Here is a 6287-nt window from a genome sequence, read left to right as displayed (position 1 = left end):
TCTGTTTATAGGCTGAGATAATTCTCCTAATTATTTAGCTGAAATATTTAAAAGTTTTATCTTAAAAATGCATTGTGACAAAGCTGAAAACAGAGCTGATGTTTTTGAGATGCGTGGTTTTACCAGAACGCCAACAACACATCACTGTCATGTAACGCTGTTCTTAACTGAGGCTCTGATCAATATCACCACCAAAACATGTTACGTCTTCACATAAACACTGTCAGAGGATCCCCACATCGTTCTCTGTATGAGCTCACTGGTACACAGTGAGAAGCATTACCATCACTGCACAGATAACATCATCTCTAATAGTGACGTGGGCGGTGCTGTAATGCTGTGTGGTGTGGCTTATTTCCAGTCAAGGGAAAACACTGACTAAGCTCTATGAAATTATGACTCAGTTTCTTTTTCATGGAACACAAAAGTGAGGCATGGTTTCTAAGGAAACAACTGCTCTTATAATAAACGACCAGAAGCACGTTCTTAAATTGATTCACAGCAGGAGCTCGGACTCAGCTGATATAAAATCGGTTGCCATTAATAGCTCCTCCGCTGTAATGGCACTTCAGTTTATTGGTGGTTTGACAAAATAAAGCTTGGGGTTTCCTGGAGACCATGAGGAGGAGAGTTTGTCTTTTTTGAAAAATATCCTTCGCCTTCTTGCTAAGAGTAGATGAGAAGATGAATACCACGCTCATATATGTCTGTTTAGTAAAGGGTACAGCTAGCAACCAGTTAGCTTAGCTTAGCACAAAGACAGCAGACAGCTAGCCTGGCTCAGTAATGAAAATCACCTACATCAGTATCTTTAAAACTCACCAATTAATATCTAATTTGTTTAATCAACACATATATAAATTGTAAAAAAGTTGTCTGTTTAATGGAAAGTTATGCTCCAAATAAATGAACCATTTCTGACAGCACAGAGAGAACTTTAAAACATCATTTAGATCTTTAATTTGAAAATAAAAGTTTTTACTTTCTCATGACGTTTCCACAAAGTAACTTTCCCCGGAGACTAGTAATCTTTTGTACCTATTTTCCATACACATGTGCTGGCTTGGCTTGACTCTCTTTGACAGGACTACCCACTTGAAGGCATGTGTGAATTGGTGACAAGCTCAAATCGAGTGCCTGCAAATAAACACAATAAAAGCACAAGATTATTTTGTCATTAAATGCTTTCATTATGAAGCAGCATAACCAGTGAAACATGAAACAGTAAAATAAAGCAGATACCTGAAAGTACAAAAAGAGACAAGGGAGAAAAACTAAACTTCAGACCACAGAGATTCAGTTAGAAGCTACAGAAGCACCGAACACGCTTGAGAAAGAGGAGGAAGTGGGGTCATCATGGGTTGGCCGCGGTTGGCAAAATGCTAGGAGGCAGGCTGGGGCCATCTCGGGCACTGCTCGGCAAAAATGAAAGTGATAATGGAAATGCTAACCAGCATGGCATGTTTTGACATGGTTCAGCTAAAAGTGACAATGGAAAAGTCCCATTAGTTCCTTGAACAAAAAGTTCTGGGTACTCTGGATGGAAAAAACAATTTAATTTCTTGGAAGGAACAAGGAATTTAAAGGAAAATAGAAAATGTTCTGTAAGTTAGTTGAATTCATTAGAGTTTGTTGATCTTTGAGAAAAAGTGAAGAACTTTATTTTGGTGTTTGGGAATTGATGGGGGTTTTACTCCTCCACATTTTTACACTGAAGGTCAAGAATGAATTTTCAACCAGAATTGATGATTTCGCAAGGACAGTATTTGAAATTCCATGGTTTTGTAACTGCTGATTGAATCAGCCTTTTCTCCAGAAGCAGGGCGAGCAGTGATACACACCCTTCCCCTCCTCCGCTGAACTGCTCTCAGGTATTTACAAGTCTCCCTGCCCACGGCGAGCGCGCTGACATGCTCTGCTTTCATTCTCAGCTGGACCTGAACACTGAGGCAAAGTGTTCTGCCAATGTCAATACAGGTGCTTGACTCAGAAATGTGGGGAGAGGTCTCCTAAAGGCTGTGTGTACACAGAGCTATGCTAATTGTCTCCTGCTAATAGAGGGCCCTTTTCTCACGAGACTGTTGAGCTTGAGGGCCTCATTTAGGGCATCACCCCTCCAAGGCAAAACAAGCACATCAAGCTGAATGACAGCAGAAACAGCCCCATTACTGCTCCTGTTGGGTCCACGGTGTTCCTGTTTACAAATGAAATTCTGTTTTTCCAAGTTTATGAGTAAAGCATAATTAAGACGCTAGATAAGACAAGACACAGTGTGCAAGTGTGTGGATTTACTTAATCTGCTTTGGAGGTAGTAGTTTCACTAGAGTCATAAATTAGCATTTAAACAGGAGCGAATGGCTGTGTGATAATGAACATGTTAGATAACAGATTATGGCCGGCCACGCAATTTATTTGTGAACCCAAAGGAGTAGTTTGAAGCTATAGTGAAAATGTGTGAAAAGCTGTTGATTTACAACACAAACAGGGTCCAGTGTCAAGTCTTATTGGTTTCAACATTAACAAGTTAGTGTGACATTGAAGCCAGATTCTGTCTAATAAGTGAAAAAAATCCAGCGAGTGTATTTAGGAAAACATGGTGTAAAAGAAGTCGCTAAAAGTAATGTTTTTCTGCATTTCCTCAGTAAATAGTCAAGATCAAGGTATTCATTTTCATCACACGGTTATAGCCTGAATACACTGTGATTAAGACGAGGAGCAAAAGGTGCCATTTAAAGTGTTATCCTGCTTTTGCATTGTTGTTACTGCAAGTGGAAGAAATGATAGAAGTGGAAGAATGAAGAGAGTTGACTCACAACCTGGGGATCCATCTGAGGGGGGCACATGATGATTTGGTAACACTTTAACTGACTGTTAATAAACGGTAAATTGACAGTTAATTAAACTTTAGTTAATGGTTGTTTCACAATCAACAAACAATATTAAGTATTTGTTAATTATCACCAGGTGATTTGGAACCCTTACAGAAATCATAACTAGAAAGATGGACCAGATATTTGTAACACATAATTAGTTTAGAGACAGTCTACAAACATTATTTGTATGATGAAGTTGCATCTGATAATGCATACTTATCTTAACCCAAACCATGATCTTTTCCCAAAACCCAGTGAGGTAGTTTCTGTGCCAGTATTTTGAAAATCTACCCAGGTTTCTAACTTGACCAGGGAGACCCGCGCATGCAAAACTGACGGTACAGGGGTAAATACAGTGTCGTGGTTTGAAGCCTATAGGGCCACTGACCGAGCTGCCATAATTAGATGAGACGGAAGTGAGAATGTGCCGTTCATAAACATTATTTGGATGGTAATTATAAAGTTGCAACCGATGTTTATAACACTTACTGTACTGTAAATGGTTGATAAATACTGTGTAGTGTATGTATATACATTATTTGGATGTCATGAAGTTGCAACTTTGTTTTGCAACTGATGTTTATAATACTTTGTAAGTGGTTAAAAACTGTTTAGTGCCTTTATAAACATCTGAATGATGATTATAAAATTGCAGCTGATGTTTATGATTAATAAAACACTCTGTAGTGCATCTATGATCATGATTTGGATGGTCATTATAAAGTTGCAACTTTGTTTATAAAGTGTTTACAAAACTTTACAACTGTATAATAAATGCTTCTCTTTGTTAATAATAAAATAACTATTAACTAAGGTTTAATTAACTATCAGTTTACCATTTATTGATGATTAAATGGAAGAGAAAAAGAGTTTTTCTCTCATTTCTGTCTGTTATATTGTCGAATACAACACTTTCACTACTTTAAGATCTTTAAAATCCTAAAAAAAAAAAAAAAAAAAAAAAGCTGAGAAGAAAACAACTATATAAACTGCTCCCAAATAACTACTTTGCTTGAAGACAGGTCAAGGCAATAAAACAAAGGTTTAGCAAATAGGGAGCCAAGTAAACAAACAAATAGTGTTATCTGCATAGCAGATCTTGGCTGTTATCTGTGCTGTAATAATAACAGTCTAGTTGAGTTTTGTTTTTGTTTTCATGCATCTAAGGTGTGTAATACTGTAGGTGAGGGCGTGGGTGACATGGTAATGCTCCAGCGTGAGCCTGGGAGTCTGTGTGTCCAGACAGACTCCACCCAATTAGCCTCCCTGTCGCCCTCTGCAACTCTTAAAGACACAACAATGAAGCATCCGCGGCCCCGAGGAAGAAACCGACAGTCACATGAGCAGCAGCAGCAGCAGTCACAGTTGAATTCTGTTCTCTTCACAAAAAAAAATCTAATAATAAACTCTAGCATTAACAATTAGCCTTCTGTTTGACAAGTGCCTGAGAGCCTGGAGACATTCTGACACTTGTGTGGTTTGGTTACAGCGTAAAGCCTAATTATAGACGCAGCTTTGGCAAACATCAGATCGCCGACCCAGCTCCAACAGTGTTGTTTTGATGGACAACATTATGTAAGAGGCAAAAATGGGTAACACAGAGACTCGTTGTGAGTTCCTGCGTTGTTTTTTTTTTTTTTTTGTTCTTTGATGAAGTGTCCTTCATGAAGTTCTCTTGAGATAAACAGGAAATGTCTTGGTGGTGGGACTCATGCTTTTCATGTTGCCCTTTGAAGTCCCCTGTCAGGCACATCAATTCCCATTTTGATAAACAAGCAAAAGTTCCAGGGAACAGTGAGACTCGCACATGTTTACTCTCTCTTCTAAGAAAAAGAAGCTGCATATGTATGTGTGTTTGTGCGTGTAGGACGGGGGGATGGGAGCCCTTAGTGCCAAAGCCACTGAATCAGGCCTGAATACATTAAGGCCACTCTCTTTAAAAGTGTGCCAGAGAGTTCATGGTGGAAGACGCCCCTCCAAGAGCACAATAATGGGCTTCAATGCTTTCCATCTGCGGAGGGAGAAAGGCCTGTGACTGCACGTGCGGCGTGGAGTGGGCTCAACAATGTATCAATTTATGGCCATCAGAGGCATCATAAAACTGCCCCCAAGGTGAAGACCGGGGGCCGCGGAGTGAAATGCCAAAGCCATCAATAAATAGGCATGAATTGGCATGACGTTGTCAGCTAAGATTCAGGCTGCGTTGCGCCAACAAGGATGAATTTTTAAACTCGATTAGATCACGGTTTAACTTAAAAATTATGTCGCACCAAACTTTAAAACTAGCCTTTCTTTTCAGTTTGGTTTTTACTCTTAGCCCAAGATTAATCTCGATTCTGTTGCACCAAAACTGTAAACTTCAATATAAACCGCCTTTTTTAGATCGACTGAACAAAATTATCTTGAAGAAAGCTCAGTGACAGACGCAACCCAGTTGAGTTTTATGATGCGTCTCTTCTATCTTTCACTCTAGTTGTTCATTTGGCCAATAATTTTAAAAAAAGCTAGCTAGTAAACAACATAACATTTTGTTAGCTTTTATGTAGCTAGCAAACAATGCAATAAATATTTTGTTAAGGAATACAGAGCAGCCAAAAGGGGTTTCACTCCTCTTTTATACTTACTAGATACAGACAGCACTTAAATTTATTATGAATTTATTTATTTATTTATTTAAATTTGGGGTAAGCAAGCACTGCCATGTTGAATAAACAATTATCTTAGATTTTTGATTAATCTTTGTTGGTGCAACCTAGTCTTAGAAAGCCTGCCTGGGAATAAGCAAAGTACAAATTTACAACAACATTCGTGCTGATAGAAGTCGAGTGAAGTGTCCCCTGGAGGAGCGACAGACCAGATGAGACAGTCCGATGTTGTTGTGGTGGTCAGACTGGGGCAGACAGACACAACGGGGCTCTGGGGGAGCTGATTGATGGCTCCAGCTGTCCCAGCGGAGAGGAACACAAGCAGACAGCTGGTCACCTGTAGCCCCAGACATGACTGTGATAGAGGCGCATGGCATTGTGTTTCACTGCGGAGGGCAAGCAGTGCAATGCAGAGTTCAGGCCACTGTTCATCACAACCAAGACAACAAGCGGCGCAGCTACAGGGGATGAGACTTGAGGATTAAAAGAGCACTTGAGGAAATAGATTTAACTGAGGAAAGCATGCATAAGGCTAATTTATTGGATTTTGAGCAGCAATTCAGAACTTAAGTGTTTTGTTAATAAGATTACTTAACACCTGAGCAGAAAACACACACAGAACAACTGCTAACTTAGCTATAGAGAAATCCAGTTCACCAGCTAACCTAGCAAGCCTTAGACAGGAATAGGTTTATGGCACAATATGTAAATTCTGCTGCTGACAGTCTCTCTCACAATAAAACAATAACAAAAGAGTTTGATGACATTG

Source organism: Lutjanus erythropterus, chromosome 21 (genome assembly GCF_056507025.1).
Source record: "Lutjanus erythropterus isolate fLutEry1 chromosome 21, fLutEry1.hap2, whole genome shotgun sequence".
Lineage (NCBI taxonomy): Eukaryota > Metazoa > Chordata > Actinopteri > Lutjaniformes > Lutjanidae > Lutjanus > Lutjanus erythropterus.
Note: the sequence above shows the minus strand (reverse complement) of the source record.